The sequence below is a fragment of the Triticum urartu genome, chromosome 5, assembly GCF_003073215.2.
Source record: "Triticum urartu cultivar G1812 chromosome 5, Tu2.1, whole genome shotgun sequence".
NCBI classification, from domain to species: domain Eukaryota; kingdom Viridiplantae; phylum Streptophyta; class Magnoliopsida; order Poales; family Poaceae; genus Triticum; species Triticum urartu.
In genome coordinates, this window is record NC_053026.1 from 145,370,328 (window position 1) to 145,395,146 (window position 24,819).

Consider the following 24,819-nt stretch of genomic DNA (forward strand, 5'->3'; position numbering starts at 1 on the left):
AAATGTTGACACTTATTGTTAACTTTGTCAAAGCTTGACTTATGACAAAACTTACAGGGAAACGCTTCTAATCTATAGTCTGTTCGAACCCCAGCTACAGACCAGACCAACGCCGTCGATGCAATTGAAATCTGACGGCTAACATTGTGCTTCTTATTGAAAAAAAAAATCAACCGGCAGGGAACTAATCAGCCGCAACCCCCGTGCGTAACACTCCCCTAATCTCTCCCTAAAAAAACTCCACTAATCTCTCCTGATTGCAAACGCAGCTGCACCGGCCTGAGCTCTTCCACCTCGCACGCACCGCCCAGATCTCCTCCTCCCCGCCATGCGAGCAGCTGCCTCCTGCTCTCCTCGCCGCCGAGCAGCACGGCCACTCCACCGGCTAGCTGTGCCCCTGCTTCTCCAAACCACATCGCCTTATCCACCGATGCGACCCCCGGGGCGACAACGCTGGTGGACATCAGTAATCAAGTTTGTATGTTCAGTGGCTGCCTAGTATTGTTCTGATTTGTGTTAGGTCATTTGTCATCAAACTTTTTGTAGGTCATGCTTTGTAGACAATTTGATAACCCATAGCTATGTAGGTAGACAATCGTGTCTATTCCTTAGTGTCAATATTCAGTGCTTCAAATGATGGTGAGAGATGCTAAGAAAATATTGTTTCATTGCTTCCTATACAAAGAGTTCCAAATATAAGCATCCACAGTTGGCCGCAAATTTTTTGGTTTCATTTTTAAAATTTCATGCTTCCACCCAACACTAATAATGCACCATTTGCATAAATTTCCAGCTTCATACCTCTAAAAAAATGGAAGCATGACCATGCCAAATTTATGCATCGAGGGTTGTTTGTTAGAACTGATGTTAAAAGGCTTGTTTGTTAGAACTGTTGTTAAAAGGCTTGTTTATTAGAACCTTTGTTCAAAGCTATGACACTTATTTTGGATCAAAGAGAGTTCTACATATGCTTCTTCGGCCTGCAAAGTTTGCTGCCATAATTCAACCAGTTCTTAGGTGAATTTTGTATGTAGGTGACACAACAAGCATCCTCATGTTGGCGGCAATCTTTAATTAATTTCCATGTGCAATTCTTTATGCTTCAAAGTAAGATGAGTTATATTGGCATAGCACCTCTTCATGCTTCATACTGATCGGGCTTCCAAATATATACTTCGCCAGGTTTCTATTTTTTTTGTGTTCTATTGTTCTTCTTTTGAACACCATTTTGATCAAAATACAAACAGTGTATGATGTGACAGACCAATTTGTTGCTTCATGTAAGCCATGTTTTATACTTTTGTGCCACATTTGTTTCCAATGGTATTGAATTTTTCTCTTCGTCTCAATTGTATATGCTTCCATTGCCTATCACATATGTTTTGATCGTTGAAACAGCTGGTCCATCTAAGCTATGGTTCCTACTTTAACATTTCACATATGTTTGTATAGCAATGCTTTTCTTTCATCCCAGTTTTCTGTGCTTCCAGTACCTATCATATATATTCTGATAGATTAATTTGTTGCTTCGTGTAATCCATGCTTATTTCATTTCTTGTGTTTCCAATGTGTATTATTTATGTTTTGATACTCTTAATTTCTCATTGTGCTTCTATTTTATAGATGTTTTGCGCCAAACGACGACAACCATGCATCCTTAGTTTCTCAGATGCCTTGCACTAACGTCTCCCCACAATGTCGTTGTGGTGTGTCGACATGTTGTGGTTAATAGCTGGCGACAACATCCCCGTTGCTTGCTGCCATCATGCCAATTTTCCTTCGGCAATATTTCGCCTAAGTGTTCCCTATTATGCTACTGCAACCCAAGACATTACCCTTGCTTCCCAGCAGACTTCGGTGTTGACCATGTAACAATTTTTGTTATAATGTAAATAATTTTTGTTGTTGTAACTATATTAAGCTTTTGTTGCATGGGAGCAAATTCCTTTCTCTTCCATAGCAAACTTTCATGGGTTGGAAGCAATGTACAATCAAATTCATGTTTCAGCGGAAATAAATGTATATGTTATCATTAGAAGCAAAATCGCGTTGCAATGGAAACACATTTTCCAGTCGACAGAAACATGTTATTACTTAGCTGGTTGGACGTAAAATAAACATTTATAATGGACCCAAATTTCTGTTAGATGGTGTTCAAAATAATCTGTTAGATATAACACAAACTTCAACTAGATCAAATAAATTGGGTTGAGGTTGTAGCAAATTATTGAGTCGCTGGAAGCAAAAAATTGAGTCGCTGGAAGCTAAATAACCGAGTCACTGGAAGCAATTAGTAGGAAGCAAGCTTAATTGTACAGAGTCTTGTTAGGAAACACACAACCAAGGAGGATACACGTTCCACTAAAAAAGAGGTTTTTTTTTGAACAACAAAAGGCGCACTAGGCGCCAAACTTTCTTATTTCAGCTCAGAAACACCGTACAACATGAATTACAAAGCCCTGAAATTGAAAAGTAGAGAGAAGAGAAACTACAGGGCAAGTCATATTCCGATGAGCTGAAGCGAAACAACATATATCAGGTTCTACCACTGATGTTAGAACCTGATGAGCTACATTGTGTGCAATACCATTGATCTCCCTAAAGATGTGAAACACCTGGGACTGAAGATCTGAGAAGTAGCAGAAGAAGTCAGCCAGAATTTTCCTTATAGTCCAAGGAGTAGTAGATTCCTTAATCTTTCTGCTAGCCGCCCATGACGCCAAAGACAGATTGTCAGTGAGGAAAGTGGGCTGAGAAATGCATAGCTGTTTGGCCACTCTAGCCGTCAAAATAAGCGCCAAAGCTTCAGCTTGTAAAGGTGTATCTGTGATAACAGTAGAAGCTTGGATCTGCACATTGACCTCCAATTGGTCTTGTGGTAAAGAGAGGTAAATTCCAATTCCAGTAGCAACAGATCCTTGAGTCAAGCCTGGAATTTTTTTGCATCTAAATGCTGCATCAGAGTATATTTTTGGTCCTGTAACTTGAAGATCAGACTTAATCGTTTTCCCCTGCATAGGAATCTGATTAGTAAGAGGTAAAACACCGACCATCTCATTGGATTTGAGCTGAGAAGAAATATGTATAGAATCATCGAGTTCATTACACAGGGCTATAGCAGCAGTGTTAATATGATAAGAGATTTTTTCCTACTAAATAAATAATCATTCCTAGCTTTCCAAAGACACCACATAAAGTTGAGAATGTTGGGTAGAGAAGCATGAGGATGATTCATATTAATCAGAGCAAGGAAAATACTGTGAATATTAGGATTACTTTGAACTAAAATATCCATTCTAATGCACCAAGGATTCAGAAACCAAGCAGCTCTAGCAAAATCACAAAGAAAAAATAAATGCATCTCATCCTCAGGCTTACCGCATCTGCTACAAAGTTGAGATATGTGCACGGAGAAGCGGCCAGCTCTCAAACCTGTGGGAAGAGCTTTTCTAAGAAGCCTCCAAGCAAAAGTTTTTACCCTGGGAATCATCATCTTTTGTTTCCAGACCTCATTTAGAAGATTCTTGACCTGCAAAGAAACCTGAGAAGGTGCAAATCTAGGATTGGCATGAATATCCTGCAAACACAGCTTATAAGTAGATTTAGAAGTACAAATACCATTAGGGGTAAGGTCCCAACACAGAATATCTGGACCGTCCTCTTGAATAATATCAGTCTGCATAATAGTAGAAGCAAGAGGTTGTTGGAAAAGAGAGTAAATAAGGGTAGAATTCCATTCTTTCCTATCAGGAACCCAAAGATCTTTAACAAGAGAAGGGTAACTATATCCTGAAGGTTGAATAATCAGATGATCATAAATAGCATTCCAACGCGAGCACCAAGGGGTGCTCCATATAGAAATATTACCTTGAGTAATCTGATAAAAAGAATGAGCTTTGAGTTTGGGCGGTATTTTGAGAATGGAGGACCAAAAAGCTGATTTTGGATTAGAAGGGCTAGCAGTCCAGATGGAAGAATCATGGAAGTATTTGGACTTAAGAACAAGATGGAGATGGGAAGAAGAATCTTTCGCTATACGCCAAGCAGCTGCAAGCATCATGCCTTCATTAATGGCTTGTAAGTTCCTAATACCAAGGCCACCCTCTTTTTTAGAATAACAAATATCCTTCCAAGCCCTAAGACACAAGCTTTTGCTCGAATTATGCTCTCTAATACTTGTCCACCAAAAGTTCCTAGTAATAGCAGTGAGTTTGGCTATGAACTTCTTAGGAAATAAAATATTAGCCATATAGTAAACAGGAATACCAGAAAAAACTGATCTAATCAATTCAAGCCTAGCTGCATGAGAGAGCAAGTTGGCCTTATAAGCAGGAAGCTTATTCATGAATTTATCCAAAACAAAATTGTAGGCCGCAGATCTATTATTAGCAGGAAGAATAAGAGGATGGCCAAGATGAGAAAAATTAGCATCCATGTTAGAAACAGGAAAAATCTGCTTAATATCTTGAATAACAGCCTGACTAACATGAGCACTAAACATAATAGCAGACTTGGCCCAATTTGGAGTTTGACCTGACATGGAACAAAAATGATTGATAATGTTGGCCATAGCATTAGCTTCCTGAACAGTAGCTTGAACACATACCAACAAATCATCTGCAAACAAAAGAGAGTGAATCGGGGGGCAATTTGGTCCAAGCAAAATACCCTGAAGACTATGAGCAGCTAAAGCTTCGTTAAGAGCAAGAGATAATTCATTAATGGCAATAACAAACAAATAAGGGGACATAGGACAACCTTGACGAATACCCCTAGAACTTTTGAATTTATGAGAAGGACTACCATTAATGACCACAGAAAAAGTAGGAGAAGAAATGCACTCATAAATCAAATTTATGAAATGAGCATGCAATCCTTTACGTGCAAGAGCTGAAACAATGAAGCTCCATTCTAAACGATCGAAAGCCTTAGCAAAATCAATTTTAAGCATGAAAGCAAGGTGATTCCAAGAACGAAGAGCAAAAGAGTGAGAAATCTCTTGAGCAATAATGATATTGTCACTAATTCTTCTACCTTCAATGAAAGCTTGTTGAGCAGGGTCAATATAATCTGGAAGATGAGGCTTAAGACGATTAGCTAAAGATTTGGCAATGATTTTATAAATAACATTGCAAAGACTAATGGGACGATAATCCATAGGAACCTAAGGAACACGTTTTTTGGAATGAGAGCAATGTTTGTATCACTCACGTGAGAGGGAATATACCTGTTTTATAAAAATTGACTACCAATTGAGTGACATCGTCTCCTATCCAATTCCAAGTAGCCAAATAAAACTCGACATTAAAACCATCTGGCCCTGGAGAAGCATTCAACTTCATGTCCTTCAAAATCTGCAAGACCTCATTTTTATCCGGAATTAAATAAGTAGGGTCCAAAGAGCCCTCCGGTAATTGAGAAACAAGAAAAGGTCTACCACAGTTGATATGAGTGGAAGAGAAGATATATCTGAAATAATTAACAAAGGTATTAGCAATGAGACTAGGCTTAAAATGCACAATATTATTTTCATCCTTAACCGAGCAGATAGTATTCCTTTTCCTTCTCTTAAGCACAGCTTGATGAAAAAATTTCGTATTACGATCACCATCAGTAGCCCATCCCTTCTTACTTCTTTGCTTATAAAAACTATTCAGTTTAGAGAGAGTTTGCTCATACCTGAGAATAAGCGAATTTTCTAAAGCATGATCTTGCTGATTGATTGGAAGCTCCTGAATCTGCTTGATACTAGATTCTAGTTCCTGAAGCTCTTGCTGAAAAGGTTTCTTCTTCCTACACTAAGTTTTCAAAGCCCCTGCCAAAGAAGAGGTTTTTGCAACAAAAGAGCCTGCTCTAGCATTGTTCCAAGCAGACTTAGCAAAACTACTGAAATCCTTCTCCATTAACCACCAATTTTCAAATTTGAAAGTCTGCTTAGGTTTAACAAAACTACCATCAGTAGAAATAAGTATGGGAGCATGGTCACTAACGATGATAGGTAAATTAAGCACCTTAGTATTGGGGTAATGAGCACACTAATCAGCATTAACAAGACAACGATCCAAACGTTTGTAAATAGGATTAACAGTGTGCTGCCTATTGCGCCAAGTGTAAGCAGGACCACTAAAACTGATGTCAAAGAAACCACAGTTTTTGACAATAGAACGAAAAGCAGACATACGAAAATAATTTACACTACCATTACAGCCATCTGTATCATACAAAATATCATTAAGGTCTCCCATACAGATCATGGGTTTTCCGAGGTTATCATACACAAAAGTGGAAACCTGATTCCAAATGGCACTAGTCTGCCTATGATAAGGATCACCATATATACATATCAAACAAAAGTGAACCCCCGAGGCTAGATGAACTACATTGGCTAGGATAAAGTGAAAGGAGGAACTATGAACAGAGATTTTAAGATCATCATTCCACATAAGCCAGAGCCCTCCTGAAGCACCTCTAGAAGGAACAACAAAACTGTTAGCCACATCAAACCTATTAACAAGATCAACCGAATGAACCTTCGAAGATTTGATTTCTGAAACAAATATTACCTGAGCTTTCGTAGAACGGATCAGATTTGTTAGGAACAACATTCGATCGCTACCGAGGCCCCGGCCCATACCTCGGCAATTCCAAGCTATGGCTTTCATGGCGCCCGAGGCGCGTTAGGGCCATGCGCCGCTGCCCGAGAAAAGGATTGCGCTAAGTTCCTATCTGCATCATCATCCAACTCCATGTTATGTCCAGACTGATTCTTGTTGATATCCAGTGTACTAGAGTCATCTTGATTTTCCATTGTGACTTGAGCTGTAGGGCTACAAATGCTACCATGAACATGCAGACCCTTGTGATGGAGGCGATCAATGCCAGGAGGAGAGAAAGCCCCCTGACGGGATCCAACTGTACCCTCACTGACAGACGGCGAAGGTGTGCTCAGGGTCGAGGGATCATAGCTTCCTCCTTCGTGCTGACGAAATGCCATAACTGATAAATGTTCAGTGCTAGCTTCAAAAGACATGCTCCCCAAATTTTTGCATCGGCTTGTGCACACATTATTGCTACTGTCCAGTTGAGCCGATCCGCTGTCGCGCTTCCAAGTGGAAGAACGAGCACGATTGCGAAGAAACCCATGGAAATTAGGACGCACACTTCCAGATTCGCCGTTCGGAGGAATGTCCCATCTGCTATTCCTAGATCGACGGTAGCTCCGTTGAGATGTTGTGGATCCAGGAAACTCAACGCCCCCCAAAAAAAATCCTCTGACTGAACTCTTTACCACAGTGCTGGCAACACCGTCACTAAGAACAGGGGCGGCTCCCACACCACCAGCTGGATAAGATTGTCCAATGAAAACTTGCGTGTCTCGCGGAGCACCGAGTAAGCTTGATTGATTGGCAGCCTTCTTCGCCGGAGGAGAGGGGATACCAAAAAGTGAGGCGGATGTACGTTTGGGACTGGATCGAGTAGGCGAGGGAATGGGATGGCGGGTAGGAGAAGGGAAAAGCGCTGCGCCCGGGGAAGGGGAAGGACAAATAGCGACATTTGCACCGGAAACTTTGTCCTCCAAATGCATTTGAATAGAAGAGGTAGGGGAAGTCTGCACAAAGTGAGATGAAGGGACAACACACCGACTAGGAATATCTGCGAGGCGAAGAGGATTATTTTGGGCAGTCTGCTGGTCCAAATCTGGCTCATATCTCCGTCCTTGAATATGCATCTCTTCAGCAGACGTGCACCGAGAGCCTGGCAACTGCTGAGATAATGGGCCCGACTATTTTGCACCCCCTATCTGCTCCAGGTCAGCAAGAGCACCACTTTGCTGTACTGAATGCTGAAGAGCTTCAACTTGCCCTCCTTCTACATAATTGCTTTGCCCAACATCTGTCTCTTTATTACCTGCATCTGGTAACACCGTTGTATCCATTAAATCACCACTTTCACTCTGCTGCTGACTGTGAATGAACTCTCCTTCCATTCTTTTATTTTGTTCATTAATTTTTCTTAAAGACAATACCTTCTAATTTCCTTTTTCAGCAGAATCCTCTTCTGACATCTTTCCCTTTCCTTTGGGATCCTCTATGAACTACTTCTGCAACCTTGCTAGCTGAGGATTGATGAAAGATGAGAATGAATTTGCTTCTGCCTGAACATTTCCTCCTGAAAGAGTAGGAATCAACTCTGCATTAGTCATCCACTGCCCAAATCTATTTGGTGAGATTTCTTCCAAAGAAACTTGCAGCCTGTTTCTTGAAATGAGAACACTATTTTTGATCTTGCAATGCTGAACACTATGAAACATAACTCCACAAAAAGTGCAGATTCTGCCAATTTTCTCATAGAATAAGTAAGCCCAACCAGCAGAATCCTTGGCAAAAGAAACCCAAACTCTATCTCTGACTGCTTTACTAACCTGAACTTTAATGGTACCCCAAATGTAATTCTCCCTAGCAAATATCATACTCTGATTTATAGGATGAAATTCTGAGATCTGGCCAACACTTTGCAAGATGTTTGCAAGTAGAGCTTGAGTTCTAAATCTCATGGGAATACCATAAATCCGAATAGTCACGTAGACAGTGTCAAACTTATAGTCCTGAATATTCCTATTTTGCTCCTCTGGATCCATCCATTCAAGCAAGAAATTGTCTGAAACCATGCTCCAAGGCTGACGAGTAATGACAAACATAACAGCATCCAAAGAACGAAAATGAGCCACAAAGATGTACCTTGATAATTGTGATATACCATAATAGTTCCTTCCATGCTCTAGCCATAGATTGCCGCACAGCCTGAAGGGAAAGAACCCTGATAGGACCTCCTGTAGATGCAAGCTTCATTAGAATATTGAACTCTGCATCCTGACCCTCTTCTTGCCTGTACTGCTCAGCCTGAATATGAACTACCTTCGGCTCATTGATCGACAACGCTTGCATGTTGAGTTCAATCCCGGGATCTGACCTCACAACCCGAGAGGAAAGCTGCGAGACTTGATTTACTCCATCTCTTCTCAGATCCGCCTTCTGCGGAAGAGCATCAGGATCTTCCATGCGAGTAGAAGATCTGTCCATATTCACATCTAACTAGCGAAGGGAAAAACGAGGGAGAGGCAACAAAATAGCAGGAGGGAAAGCGGAGTAATCAGAAAAGTAGATGGGAGAAATAGTAGGAGATTAGAGAACAAGAACAAGATTATGTGGAGAGAGGGAGGAGGAAAAGCAGAGGAGGAGAGAAGGCTAGAGCGGCATAGCGCCAGTCTAGAAAAGTCTAGAGCCCCCACAAAAAAGGGGGGTAAGATGCACATTCAAGTTGAAGCATGAGCACACAAGTCTGCTCGGATGAGAGAGGTTAGCGGGGATTTCCGTGAGATAACAGGGAGCAGTTATATGAAAGGAAGCAGACAATTAATAACAAACCAAGGCAGCAAATCTCGGCGGGTCCTGGCTAGCAGATCCGACGATCTCCACGCTTCTCATCGGACGGCCTTCCACTAGTCTGATAGATACAATGTGTCTGTAGTCTGATGCCTAGTGGTGTCAAACTTACATGCAGTACTTTAGGGCATCTCCAATTGTGACGCCCCGAGACCGTTGCGCCAGGTGTCTTCCAGTTAGTCACCGTCATTGCCATGTCATTCGATTGTGTGTTGCATTTTGCCATGTCATCATGTGCATTGCATCATCATGTTTTCAAAACTTGCATTCGTCCGGGTCTCCCAGTTCTCTTCATTGTCCGTTCTGAGCCCAGACACACTTGCACGCGCCCACAGCACGTCCGAAATATTAGTTTATAGTGGCCGAAAAATATTCTCGGAATGGGTTGAAAGTTGGCGTGCGGTGTTGTTATGTTGTAGGTAGGCAGCCTGCCAAGTTTTATCGCATTCGGAGTTCGTTTGACGCCCCAACGGATAACTATAGCGGCAATATAGCCGGTCAAAACGTCGGATGTTTTCGGTCTCCGAAAACTGTTGCCGGGCCGTTTCCTCTTCTCTCCTCTCAGTCCAAGCCCTTCTACACAGTCACAACCAACCCCTCCTGAGCCCCCCCTTGCATCAGTGCATCGAACCCCTCACGCGCGTCCGAAAGTTGTCCCGAACCCGACCCGGGCAGTCATCACCATTGGGTCTGGATCATCCCCAAACGTCTACAAAACATCACTATTTTCTTATTTGGACTCCCTAACTATTTTATCTGTGACCGTTCGATTGCGATCGTAGGGACGTGATAGCCTCTACCCTAAATCCTTTTTGCAATATAAATAGTGGGCAACCCTAAAACCTAGGGATCTGTCCCATCCATCTCTTCGCCGCCGCCACTCCACCGAATCCCCCTCGGGATCTCCCCTGCCCGATCCACCGCGCATTCAGCCACCACCGAACAGAGCATCGACCAATCATCTCTATCCAATCCATCCCCTCCTTCCGATTCAACCAGCTCCTCCTCCTTGCCTCGATCCAGCCACAAGAGAGGAGCTCCTCCTCTGTTTTCTCCCCAAGCCCGCAGCAACAGCGCAGAGCCCGAGCGCACCTCACCTCACCAGACATGCTGGACCCCGCCTCCTCGCGATGTCGCCTCCCCGATAGCACCACCAGGCCATCCCTCTCCTTGCCTTCGCGCTTTCATCCATCTCCCCTGGTTTCTCCCTTTCTCACTTTTCTGTCTCTGTACCAGGAACGTGCAGGAGCTCCGCCCACGCCATGGCCGCTGAAGGAGCTCGTCGCCGCCACCTGGTGCTGTTCATCAGGCCGCCCCACGCTCCAACTACCGGGAACCGGCTCCCCGTCGTCGAGACCTCCCGGATCTGTCCTGCTGCCGCCCAAGACCTCACCGGAGACCCATGATTCGTCCGCGCCAAATCCTCGCTTCCGCCTGGTCCTGCTCCTCTGCACGAGGACCAGTGCCCCATTCCACTCGCGTGAGGCATTGACCAGTCGACGCCGCTCGCCCCAGCGCCCCATCGACCGCCCGTACGCGCGTGGGCCTTCTCTGCTTCGTCTCGATGGCCACCAGATCCAAGCGCACCGACCGACCTGCTTCCCCTCCAGATGGGCCAAGCCCATGGTGAAAAACCCCAGCGCCTCCTTTTCCTTTCTGCTGGGCTATCAGATCCGGCCCGTATCATGTTTTTTTCATAGAACGTTTTCCTATTTTAACCAGGGTTTTGCACAAACACCCTTGAACTTCATGCATATTTTAACTCACAAACTAAGCATCACATGTAAAAACTTAATATATGGAACTTGCTTAGAATTTTGTGTAGATTAATAATTTGCCACTTTCATCTATGTTTAAAATGCGGCTTGGTTAAATTTGCTCCTATGTCATGTTAAAATGATTTAATTCATAACTAAATAACCGTAGCTCAGTTTTTAATGAACTTGATATGTAAATGGGGGTAGAAAAATGCCTAGTTTAACATGGTTCACTTTCTTTGCATGTTTAACAACCCTAAAATTGTGTTTAGGGCAGAACAATACCAAGTCCATAAATATGCACATGAGGATTTTCCGGACTTGTTGCTTGTTGTTCCGGCCTCATTTAAACTTGCCTAGATAGGTAGTTTTACTATGCTTCACCTCTTGCCATGTTTAACAACATTTAATATTGATGGGTACCTGAACGAGAGGAACTAAATATTTGACCTGGTGTTTCGTCAATATGCAACTTTTGCACATTGAGCGCAACGGAGTTGCATATTGAGCTGCACTTAATTTGTAGGTTTGTTTATGCATTTTGCCATGCCATGCCTCATTAAACCGGACATGCATCATACTTGTTTTGCATCATGCCATGATTATGTGGTGGTTGTTTACTATGTTGTTTGCTTCTTTCTGGTGTTGCCTCTTCGGGTTAGTTTCGACAACGTCGTGTTTGTGAGGATCCGGTCGGCTACGTCCATTTGTCTTCTTCATGGACTCGTTCTTCTTCCTTGCGGGATTTCAGGCAAGATGACCATACCCTCGAAATCACTTCTATCTTTGCTTGCTAGTTGCTCGATCTATTGCTATGCCTATGCCGCGATACCTACCACTTGCTTATCATGCCTCCCATATTGCCATGCCAAACCCCTAACCCACCTTGTCCTAGCAAACCGTTGTTTGGCTTTGTTACCGCTTTGCTCAACCCCTCTTATAACGTTGCTAGTTGCAGGTGAAGATTGAAGTTTGTTCCATGTTTGGAACATGGATATTGTTGGGATATCACTATATATACATTGTTTAATTAATGCATCTATATACTTGGTAAAGGGTGGAAGGCTCGGCCTTATGCCTGGTGTTCTGTTCCACTCTTGCCGCCCTAGTTTCCGTCATACCGGTGTTATGTTCCTTGATTTTGCGTTCCTTACGCGGTTGGGTTATAATGGGAACCCCTTGACAGTTCTCTTTGAATAAAACTCCTCCAGCAAGGCCCAACCTTGGTTTTACCATTTGCCTCACCACCACCTACTTTTCCCTTGGGAGTCGCGCTCCCGAGGGTCATCTTTATTTTAACCCCCCCGGGCCAGTGCTCCTCTGAGTGTTGGTCCAAACTAGAGCCCCTTGCAGCGCCACCTCGGGGAAACTTGAGGGTTGGTTTTAGTTGTACGGACTGCTCATCCGGTGTGCCCTGAGAACGAGATATGTGCAGCTCCTATCGGGATTTGTCGGCACATTCGGTCGGCTTTGCTGATCTTGTTTTACCATTATCGAAATGTCTTGTAACCAGGATTCCGAGCCTGATCGGGTCTTCCTGGGAGAAGGAATATCCTTCGTTGACCGTGAGAGCTTGTGATGGGCTAAGTTGGGACACCCCTGCAGGGTTTTGAACTTTCAAAAGCCGTGCCCGCGGTTATGGGCAGATGGGAATTTTTTAATGTCCGGTTGTAGAGAACTTGACACTTATCTTAATTAAAATGCATCAACCGCGTGATGGTCTCTTTCCGGCGGGGTCCGAGAAGTGAACACGGTGTTGGAGTTATGCTTGATCGTAGGTTGTTCTAGGATCACTTCTGTGACACCCCAGATTCAATCGTACACTAATCATACACGCAAACGTGTACGATCAAGATCAGGGACTCACGGGAAGATATCACAACACAACTCTACAAATAAAATAAGTCATACAAGCATCATATTACAAGCCAGGGGCCTCGAAGGCTCGAATACAAGAGCTCGATCATAGACGAGTCAGCGGAAGCAACAATATCTGAGTACAGACATAAGTTAAACAAGTTTGCCTTAAGAAGGCTAGCACAAACTGGGATACAGATCGAAAGAGACGCAGGCCTCCTGCCTGGGATCCTCCTAACTACTCCTGGTCGTCGTCAGCAGGCAGCACGTAGTAGTAGGCACCTCCGGTGTAGTAGGAGTCGTCGTCGACGGTGGCGTCTGGATCCTGGGCTCCAACATCTGGTTGCGACAACCAGGTAGAAGGGATAGGGGAAAAAGAGGGAGAAAGCAACCGTGAGTACTCATCCAAAGTACTCGCAAGCAAGGAGCTACACTACATATGCATGGGTAAATGTGTAAAGGGCCATATCGGTGGACTGAACTGCAGAAAGCCAGAATAAGAGGGGGGTAGCTAGTCCTTTCGAAGACTACGCTTCTGGCAGCCTCCGTCTTGCAGCATGTAGAAGAGAGTAAACTGAAGTCCTCCAAGTATCATCGCATAGCATAATCCTAACCGATGATCCTCCCCTCGTCGCCCTGTGAGAGAGCGATCATCGGTTGTATCTGGCACTTGGAAGGGTGTGTTTTATTTAAGTATCCGGTTCTAGTTGTCATAAGGTCAAGTACAACTCCAAATCGTCCTGTTACCGAGATCACGGCTATTCGAATAGATTAAACTTCCCTGCAGGGTGCCACCACATTCCCCAACACGCTCGATCCCATTTGGCGGACACACTTTCCTGGGTCATGCCCGGCCTCGGAAGATCAACATGTCGCAGCCCCACCTAGGCACAACAGAGGGTCAGCATGCCCGGTCTAAACCTAAGCGCCACAGGGGTCTTGGGCCCATCGCCCCTAGCCACACCTGCACGTTGCGGAACGCGGCCGGAAGCAGAAACTAAGCCCCCTTAATACAGAGCAGGCCTTACGTTCCAATCCGGCGCGCGCCACTCAGTCACTGACGCCACGAAGCTCGCTGATACATGACGTCGGGATACCATAACTACTCCCGCGTAGATGGTTTAGTGTGTATAGACCAAATGGCCAGACTCAGATCAAAATACCCAGATCTCGTTAAGCGTGTTAAGTATCCGCGAAACGCCGACCAGGGCCAGGCCCACCTCTCTCCTTAGGTTGGTCTGAACCTACCCTGTCGGCTCCGCCTCAAAAGATCCACTCGCGGGTTGCTCCTACGAGCCGACCCCGTCTTTATAATCACCACATGTATCAAGTATAAAGTACATAGTATAAACGCGATCACCTCCCGAGGTGATCACGGCCCGATAGTATAGCACAGCAGACGGACAAGAATGTAGGGCCACAGGATGGGAAATACTAGCATCCTATACTAAGCAAGTAGGATTGCAGGTAAAGGTATCAACAGTAGGTAGCAGGACAGTGCTATGCATCAGGATAGGAATAACGAAAACAGTTAACATGCTACACTACTCCTAATGCAAGCAGTATAGAGGAGAGTAGGCGGTATCTGGTGATCAAACGGGGGGGGCTTGCCTGGTTGCTCTGGCAAGAGAGGGGGGTCGTCAACACCGTAGTCGTACTGGGTAGCAGAGCGGTCGGTCTCGGGTGTCTAGCAGAGAAGAGAGGGAGAAACAATAAATGTTAATGGCAAACAAATGCCATGACGATGCATGGTATGACAAGCGTGTGCTAAGGTGTGTCCTAACGCCGGTACGAGGTGGTTACCAGTGAAGGGGGGAAACATCCGGGAAAGTATTCCCCGGTGTTTCGCGTTTTCGGACAGATGAACCGGAGGGGGAAAGTTGCGTGTTTGCTATGCTAGGGATGCGTGGCGGACGAACAGGTTGCGTATTCGAATTCGTCTCGTCCTTCTGAGCAACTTTCATGTACAAAGTTTTTTCATCTGAGCTATGGTTTATTTTATATTAATTTTAAAAGATTAAAATCACTTTTAGCATTTATTTAATTATTTTAATCCAACATTAATCCAAACAGTGCACGCTGACGTCAGCATGGACGTCAGGCAGTCAACAGAGGCGTTGACTGGTTAACTGACGTGTGGGTCCCAGCTGTCATTGACTGTTTAGTTAATTAGGACTTAGCTAATCTAATTACCGTTTAATTAACTAACTAGTTAATTAGATTAATTTAAATAGGATTAATTAACATAATTAATTAATAAATTAATTAGTTATTTTATTTATTTATTTATTTTCTCTTCTTTTTTTATATAAAACGTTTTAGGGGGCGGGGCCCGACTGTCATAGGCCCCTGGGGCCATAGCGGGCGCTGGGTGCACGGGTTGCCGGGCAGCGGGGCGCAACGGGCGCCAACCGAATGGAGCCGCCCGCCCAGGCAACAGGGGGAACGGCCGAGGCGTCGCCGGCCACCGCAACGGGCCGGCCGCAGGCGCCGCCGGGGAAGGAAAGGGGGCCATGGTGCGGCCACGGTGTGGCCAGGCAGGGCGCGGGCACGCGCGTGGAGGCGCGGCCGGAGCGGTGCAGCGCGTGCGGGGGAGGAGGCCGCGGTGAGCAGCTGCAGAGGGCGCGGCGGGGGCCGGTCCGGCAGGGAGAGGCTGGCGGCTATGGGTGCTGGGCGGGATGCGCCCGGAGCACGCGCGGGAGCGGCGAGTAGCTGCAGGGAAGTGGCAGCGGCAGGCTGCAGTGGCGAGGACGCACGGGGCCGATGGCCAGGTCCGGTGATGGGAGAGAGGGGGAGGGGAAGAGGGCTCACGAGGCCCTGTAGATGTGCAACGGTAAGCTCGGGGGGGGGGCAGAGATCCATTTCCGGCGACGAGGCGGGGCAGCGCCGGCGAGGTGGTGATGAGGAGGCACGGCGCTTGGCGATCCGGCGACGGGTGCGGCGAAGACGACGTCGAGCAGCGCTAGGCGGCGAGGCGTGGTCGTCGGGGCGCAGCGGGAGGCGTTCGGCGAGCGGCGAGGTGGAGGTGGGATGAGGCGGCGGCGAGGAACGCCGGCGGCATCGGCAGGGGCGGGGCATCGTGCCCGGCCCAGATCGGGCAGAGGGAGGGCGAGGAGCGAGGGGGGAGTGGGGGTTTCGTCCTTGATCCAATCTGGATCGGGAGGGGGGTGGGAACGACGTGGGGGGAGTGCTGGTGGTTGGGTTAGGGTTTGACCAGGGGTGGGGGTTATGGGAGTGAGGGGTGTGGCTGGTTGGGCCGGTGGCCGAACGGGCCGGCCTGCTGGGCCGAAGCCCAGTGGGGGGGGGCTTTCTCTCTTTCCCTTTTTTTTCTTTTGTTTGTTTTCTGTTTTCTTTTATTATTTCTTTCTTTCTTTATTTTAGTTGCATTTTAATTTAGTAAAATATACACTTAGTATTTCAACTTAGTCCATAGTCACACAAAAAAATCTAGACCCCAAATAACTTAGTTTGACATTTTATTAATTATAAAAGGTATTTAATTAATCATTTTGCTACTGTTTTATTTATCTCATAGTATTTAAACATTTTATAAAGGTGTGGTTTTCCCATCATAATTATCTATGCATTATTTGGTTCACTCCGAACTTTTTAGTTTTAATATTTGAAAACTTTTATCGTTTGCCTGATTTTGAATTTGAATTTGAATCGGTTTCGAACTAACTCTAGATTAGCAACTATAATTGAGGTGACGTGGCATTATCTGCAGAGGAGCACTGTAGCTTAATTACCTGGGCGTCACAATTCTCCTCCACTACAAGAAATCTCGTCCCGAGATTTAAGAGGGGAAGTGCGGGGAAGGGATTAGGTTGCGAAATTCTAACGGGTCTTGTTGGTCTTGGTTACTCTTCTCGAGGAGGTCGATCCATTACATTGTTGTCTTCACTTCTCTGCTTCAGGTCATCATGGTGATGTCGTTCTTTTCTCGGGAACTCCAACGTACTTACGAATAGGTAAGGTGCAGCTCGGCTACGACAGAATGCTTATGAGGGAAACAATCTGGGGGTTAACCCATGAATGAGCATAAGATTATCTCTCGAGTTGAACATATCGAATACATCAAGAGTAAGATACGAAGGTACAATAAGAGGTTCCAAGTGGATAGATAGTTGCTCGAAGTCTGAACCAGAGTGAGAAAGGGTTTCAGAGCAGCGAGAGTAAGTATTGCGTCTGATACCAGAATAGAGCATTAGGAAGGTGGCCCGTGAATTAAATACGAAGCCAAGCGCGAGGAATAACTTCGACAACAGGGTGTATAGGAGAGTCAGGTTTCGATCTTGTGGAACTGTGGGTTATGGGCCCACCATGTGGGTAAAGTAGGGGGGCACTAACATCTTGCACGGTCATGATAGCAAGGCATCATGATAGCCAGGCATGTCAGAGAAGAGACTGTCGGTTATGTTGGCAACAACGTTGGTACCAAGGGCGAGGGATGAAGAGAACCATTTTCCTGCTCGTTGAACGAGGCGGGCCAATAGGCAAAGTTCTCGTCCATCGGTGGCTACCGAAATGTCATCAACAATAGTAACAGGGTCTTGCTGACAGAATTGTACACTGAGGTGTTTACATAAGCAGGAGAATATTTCTTCTTGGATCATATGGATCACAAGAAAGGTTAAACCAAACAATGGAAAGGAAAATGTGTTAAAACACATATTCCCGGGGTAAATCCTTCCCACGGACAAGTTGGGCATGATATCCATGACAGGATTTAAAGTAGAAATCTCTTTAGGTAAGGGGAGAGAAATTTCATGATATTACCCATACAATGGTGTTTGGATAATTGAGCGAGAAACATTTAGCATTGGGCTTCAAATGTTCTTTGTGGAAAATTGGAGTACCACAGACATGCTTCGAGATAGTATTGACAAGGTCTTCAAGCGATGGTCGGACTTTGGATACACAAAGAATCCATCAGGAAAAATTTATAAATCAAATCATCCAATTCCCTCATGGAAGAAGGGTTCTCCTTGCCAAAAAGGAAATTATAACAATAGGTCCTCCGGTCAGGTGTGCTAGGCATGACATCACCTTACCGAGTCATATAAGGACCAATGTTATAACTCTTGGAATTATGCCCCAACCATCATATCTGACCGAGGTTCAGATCCGTTTGGTGTCAGGATACCTTTGACTTAGGATGCCAGAGAAGAAAAGGTGCAACACAATTTGTCGAGATGACATTGTAAGATTCCTGGGAATGGAACTATGGAAGCAAGTTTCGAAACAAGAGTTCATCATTTAACCAAGGAAAAGGACGAGGAGTGGCTGATGAACGCAGCAACAATTCATTGAGATTTTCAAAAGATGGATTTCCACAATTATGTGAACAAGGAGATAACATTTGTCAGATCAAATGATATAATATAATGATGTATGCTCGAGGAAAGCATACACAATTGAACATTGATTGAAAGGTGCACCCGAAAGATGGGCTTAGGTAGCATGATCAACGTTAAAATGGTGGTTCAACAACCAATAGTCTAAGAACAAACTATCGACCATCAACTTCAAAGCAATAGGGTTGTTAGAAGTACAAAATCCACGCAGTACCGTTCACTTGTTGGAATCCCGGTTAGAACCAACACGGGGACCAAGAAAGAAAGGTGATGGTGAGAAGTATTACCTGTATCAAGAATCCTTAAGAGGTGATGAAATCCTCACGACTTTCTTGACATTAAAGATGGTAATACTCCAAGGTAAAGAAGAACAATGCGGGATAGCAAGGAACTCAAGGTATAACACAAAACTCGAACAAGTTTGTTCTGGAGGGGAGTCAATAAAGTGGTCGATGGTAACACAAATCATCGAGGGCAAGGATGGTATTTATCATCATGAACTCAATTGATATCTTGGAAGAGCTCGGAATGCTGATGATGATCACGACACATTTGTCGAGAGATTTCATGAAGATGTAATCAATCGGTGATGACATCTAGTCAAACGAATGATAAACGGAAGGTTATTGGAACCATGGTTATGACACAAACTTGAAATCAAGCTTGCGGTTCAAGGTGAAATGATATGATGAGGAAAATCGACGTAAGCTTAGCTCATCATCAAGAATTGTGCTCCGTGAAGAAGGGCCAAGTAGCACAGTTAAAATTTAGCACCATGATGATATAGCCGATCAGGTTAGGAATGACTTAAGTGATTATTAACTCGTAAGCAACAACCATTATTTAAGAGTTATTGAACCAGAGTGCGGAATCGATTCACTTATTGGTGTCCTCGGTTGATGATAACCCAGAACCCGGGAAAATTGGAGTCGGTGAGAAATAATAGTTGATGAAGAACCCATAAGTTATGCAGTTCTATGATATTCTTGAGATACCAGAGTGTAATACACGACGGTAGATCAAAGTAAAGGTTGGTCAGGTGCAATGATCTGTAGAAGATAATTACTTCAACTTGTCCGAGAAATGGTATTTAAAGGAGAACATGGTCGGAAACACTATTGCAAAAGGCCAGATCCCGGATATAAGATGAACTTATACCAAAGGAATAATTTAATTTAAGAGAAGCTTTAATGATAAGATCTACATCGTGTCCATGGGCATGAACACAAAGTTCAAGGTCGACTCCCACTTCTTCAATGCATAACCTTTCATTCACGGCTCTAGATAAGAATGATTTCAGTGTCAAAACCTACCTGGTGAATTACCAGAGGAGTATGACCCATGAAAACTTTCGGGTTCACACAGATTAAGAAAGGCATAAGTTCAACCCGTCAGGGTATCATGGAAACATATACCACAAGCTTCAATCGTAAATACCACCAGCTCGAAAACAGAGCATGGTTGAGAAAATAGAGGATACAATTTACCAAAAGCATTATGTATCCGAGGAAAGGCTCACAAGGTTATTGAATAAGGAGGACATTGTCGAATAATAATCCAATAAAGGATCTGACGGTCCATAGTGGAGCTGAAGTGAGCATGGGCACACAGTCAGTTGAATAAAGGATGCAAGGGCATCAGACTATAGGACACCTGAATGATTCGATGCTTAGATATCAAAGGAATTATGATTTCCAAATAGAAGGATCAAAAGCAGACGCTCTGATCAAGGGTGGATAAGTTCAATAGACCTAAGGGTACAATTGACGCAAACAGATTGGTCGAGAACAAGCTCATGTTCAAAAATGACGTCTAAGCCAGAAAGACAATTTAAAAGGATCAACTGATGATTGCGTGCATTCGCACTCATGTTGAATCAATAGGATCAAAATGACGGTGTCTAAGGATACTAACGAATATTGCCAGACATATGGAAAGCACCCATAATGCAAGCAGACAAGTATTGTAGAGCAATAAGCTACTAAGGATTTTTTTGGAGGATCGAATAGTATTTCGAAGACCTTAGTGAAACACATAAACAACTGGGGATGGGCGGATACTCGGTAAGTGCGAGGAATTATCCGCTGGGGTGACCATGTGGGTAATGAACTGCAAGGCAGTAGGCAGAAGGTATTCTCGAAACAATAGAGAGAATTTTCGGGGCATCTTGTAATAACAAGATCAATGGGATTGAAAGGACAAGTGTATGTAGTTATCCATAATAATATAACAGTGGTAGGAATTTGCAAGGGCGGTGGGCACAAGGGTCTCGGGAAAACCTCAGAGAGTATCTTCCGAATCTTCTGGTGCAGCAAGCGATCATCTGGAGTGAGGGGCTCTCCGGGAGAAAGTCTTTCGAGAACCTAAAGTTAGTCCTTTTTTTGCAAAATCATTTAACCAGAATAGGGGAGAGATTAGAGTCCCAGAGTAAAGATCGAGGAGTAAAAGATCCTAATACCACCCAATGGCGACATGGGCCCGTAAGGCACACAGCCATGTTAGTAAAAGTTTTGTAATGTCTAGACTCAACTTCGGCCAAGGAGTGTGGAAGGGGAATTCCTACAGGCAGTCGGCTCTGATACCAACTTGTGACGCCCCCGATTCAATCGTACACTAATCATACACGCAAACGTGTACGATCAAGATCAGGGACTCACGGGAAGATATCACAACACAACTCTACAAATAAAATAAGTCATACAAGCATCATATTACAAGCCAGGGGCCTCGAAGGCTCGAATACAAGAGCTCGATCATAGACGAGTCAGCGGAAGCAACAATATCTGAGTATAGACATAAGTTAAAGAAGTTTGCCTTAAGAAGGCTAGCACAAACTGGGATACAGATCGAAAGAGACGCAGGCCTCCTGCCTGGGATCCTCCTAACTACTCCTGGTCGTCGTCAGCGGGCAGCACGTAGTAGTAGGCACCTCCGGTGTAGTAGGAGTCGTCGTCGACGGTGGCGTCTGGATCCTGGGCTCCAACATCTGGTTGCGACAACCAGGTAGAAGGGATAGGGGAAAAAGAGGGAGAAAGCAACCGTGAGTACTCATCCAAAGTACTCGCAAGCAAGGAGCTACACTACATATGCATGGGTAAATGTGTAAAGGGCCATATCGGTGGATTGAACTGCAGAAAGCCAGAATAAGAGGGGGGTAGCTAGTCCTTTCGAAGACTACGCTTCTGGCAGCCTCCGTCTTGCAGCATGTAGAAGAGAGTAGACTGAAGTCCTCCAAGTATCATCGCATAGCATAATCCTAACCGATGATCCTCCCCTCGTCGCCCTGTGAGAGAGCGATCATCGGTTGTATCTGGCACTTGGAAGGGTGTGTTTTATGAAGTATCCGGTTCTAGTTGTCATAAGGTCAAGGTACAACTCCAAATCGTCCTCTTACCAAAGATCACGGCTATTCGAATAGATTAACTTCCCTGCAGGGGTGCACCACATTCCCCAACACGCTCGATCCCATTTGGCCGGACACACTTTCCTGGGTCATGCCCGGCCTCGGAAGATCAACACGTCGCAGCCCCACCTAGGCACAACAGAGAGGTCAGCACGCCGGTCTAAACCTAAGCGCACAGGGGTCTGGGCCCATCGCCCTTAGCACACCTACACGTTGCGAACGCGGCCGAAAGCAGAACTAGCCCCCTTAATACAAGAGCAGGCTTACGTTCCAATCCGGCGCGCGCCACTCAGTCGCTGACGTCACGAAGGCTTCGGCTGATACCACGACGTCGGGATACCCATAACTACTCCTGCGTAGATGGTTAGTGCGTATAGACCAAATGGCCAGACTCAGATCAAATACCCAGATCTCGTTAAGCGTGTTAAGTATCCACGAACGCCGACCAGGGCCAGGCCCACCTCTCTCCTAGGTGGTCTGAACCTGCCCTGTCGCTCCGCCTCAAAGATCCACTCGCGGGTGCTCCTACGAGCCGACCCGTCTTTAATCACCACATGTATCAAGTATAAAGTACATAGTATAAACCCGCGATCACCTCCCGAGTGATCACGGCCCGATAGTAAAGCAAAGCAGACGGACAAGAATGTAGGGCCACAGATGGAAATACTAGCATCCTATACTAAGCAAGTAGGATTGCAGGTAAAGGTATCAACAATAGTATCAAGGACATGCTATGCATCAGGATAGGAATAACGAAAACAGTAACATGCTACACTACTCTAATGCAAGCAGTATAGAGGAGAGTAGGCGGTATCTGGTGATCAAACGGGGGGGGCTTGCCTGGTTGCTCTGGCAAGAGAGAGGGGTCGTCAACACCGTAGTCGTACTGGGTAGCAGCGGCGTCGGTCTCGGTGTCTAGCGAGAGAAGAGAGGGGAGAAACAATAAATGTAATGCAAACAAATGCATGACGATGCATGGTATGACAAAGCGTGGTGCTAGGTGTGTCCTAACGCGGTACGAGGTGGTACCAGTGAAGGGGGGAAACATCCGGGAAAGTATTCCCGGTGTTTCGCGTTTTCGGACAGATGAACCGGAGGGGGAAAGTTGCGTGTTTGCTATGCTAGGGATGCGTGGCGGACGAACGGGCTGCGTATCCGGATTCGTCTCGTCCTTCTGAGCAACTTTCATGTACAAAGTTTTTTCATCTGAGCTATGGTTTATTTTATATTAATTTTAAAAGATTAAAATCACTTTTAGCATTTATTTAATTATTTTAATCCAACATTATCCAAAACAGTGCACGCTGACGTCAGCATGACGTCAGCAGTCAACAGAGGCGTTGACTGGTTAACTGACGTGTGGGTCCTAGCTGTCATTGACTGTTTAGTTAATTAGGACTTAGCTAATCTAATTACTGTTTAATTAACTAACTAGTTAATTAGATTAATTTAAATAGGATTAATTAACATAATTAATTAATAAATTAATTAGTTATTTTATTTATTTATTTATTTTCTCTTCTTTTTTTATATAAAACGTTTTAGGGGGCGGGGCCCGACTGTCATAGGCCCCTGGGGCCATAGCGGGCGCTGGGTGCACGGGTGCCGGGCAGCGGGCGCACGGGCGCCAACCCGAATGAGCGCCCGCCCAGGCCAACAGGGGGGAACGGCGAGGCGTCGCCGGCCACCGCAACGGGCGGCCGCAGCCGCCGGGGAAGGAAAGGGGGCCATGGTGCGGCCACGGTGTGGCCAGGCAGGGCGCGGGCACGCGCGTGGAGGCGCGGCCGGAGCGGTGCAGCGCGTGCGGGGGAGGAGGCCGCGGCGAGCAGCTGTAGAGGGCGCGGCGGGGGCCGGTCCGGCAGGGAGAGGCTGGCGGCTGTGGGTGCTGGGCGAGATGCGCCCGGAGCACGCGCGGGAGCGGCGAGTAGCTGCAGGGAAGTGGCAGCGGCAGGCTGCGGTGGCGAGGACGCACAGGGCCGATGTCCAGGTCCGGTGATGGGAGAGAGGGGGAGGGGAAGAGGGCTCACGAGGCCTTGTAGATGTGCAACGGTAAGCTCGAGGGGGGGGGGCGGAGATCCATTTCTGGCGACGAGGCGGGGCAGCGCCGGCGAGGTGGTGATGAGGAGGCACGGCGCTTGGCGATCCGGCGACGGGTGCGGCGAAGACGACGTCGAGCAGCGCCAGGCGGCGAGGCGTGGTCGTCGGGGCGCAGCGGGAGGCGTTCGGCGAGCGGCGAGGTGGAGGTGGGATGAGGCGGCGGCGAGGAACGCCGGCGGCATCGGCAGGGGCGGCATCGGCAGGGGCGGGGCGTCGTGCCCGGCCCAGATCGGGAAGAGGGAGGGCGAGGAGCGAGGGGGGAGGGGGGTCGTCCCCGATCCAATTGGCGGGAGGGGGACGGTGGGGGGAGTGCTGGGGTTGGGTTAGGTTTGACCAGGGGTGGGGGGTTATGGGAGTGAGGGGTGTGGCCGGTTGGGCCGGTGGCCGAACGGGCCGACCTGCTGGGCCGAAGCCTAGTGGGGGGGCCTTTCTCTCTTTTCTTTTTCTTCTTTTGTTTGTTTTCTCTTTTCTTTTATTATTTCTTTCTTTCTTTATTTTAGTTGCATTCTAATTTAGTAAAATATACACTTAGTATTTCAACTTAGTCCATAGTCACAAAAAAAATCTAGACCCCAAATAACTTAGTTTGACATTTTATTATTTATAAAAGGTATTTAATTAATTGTTTTGCTACTGTTTTATTTATCTCATAGTATTTAAACATCTTATAAATGTGCGGTTTTCCCATCATAATTATCTATGCAATATTTGGTTCACTCCGAACATTTTAGTTTTAATATTTGAAAACTTTTATCATTTGCCTGATTTTGAATTTGAATTTGAATCGGTTTCGAACTAACTCGAGATTAGCAACTATAATTGAGGTGACGTGGCATCATTAGTAGAGGAGCACTGTAGCTTAATTACCCGGGCGTCACAATACCCGGGCGTCACAACTTCTTGAT

At 45.7% G+C, this 24,819-nt stretch overlaps 1 long non-coding RNA gene across 1 annotated transcript; it reads right to left on the reverse strand.

The window, feature by feature from the left end:
- Window positions 1–6,179: 6,179 nt before the first annotated feature.
- Window positions 6,180–7,205, reverse strand: LOC125555778. Its single transcript, XR_007304855.1, has 2 exons — window positions 6,564–7,205; window positions 6,180–6,468 (listed from the first exon to the last, which is right to left on the reverse strand). It is a non-coding gene; the product is annotated as an uncharacterized LOC125555778 (long non-coding RNA).
- Window positions 7,206–24,819: the final 17,614 nt, after the last annotated feature.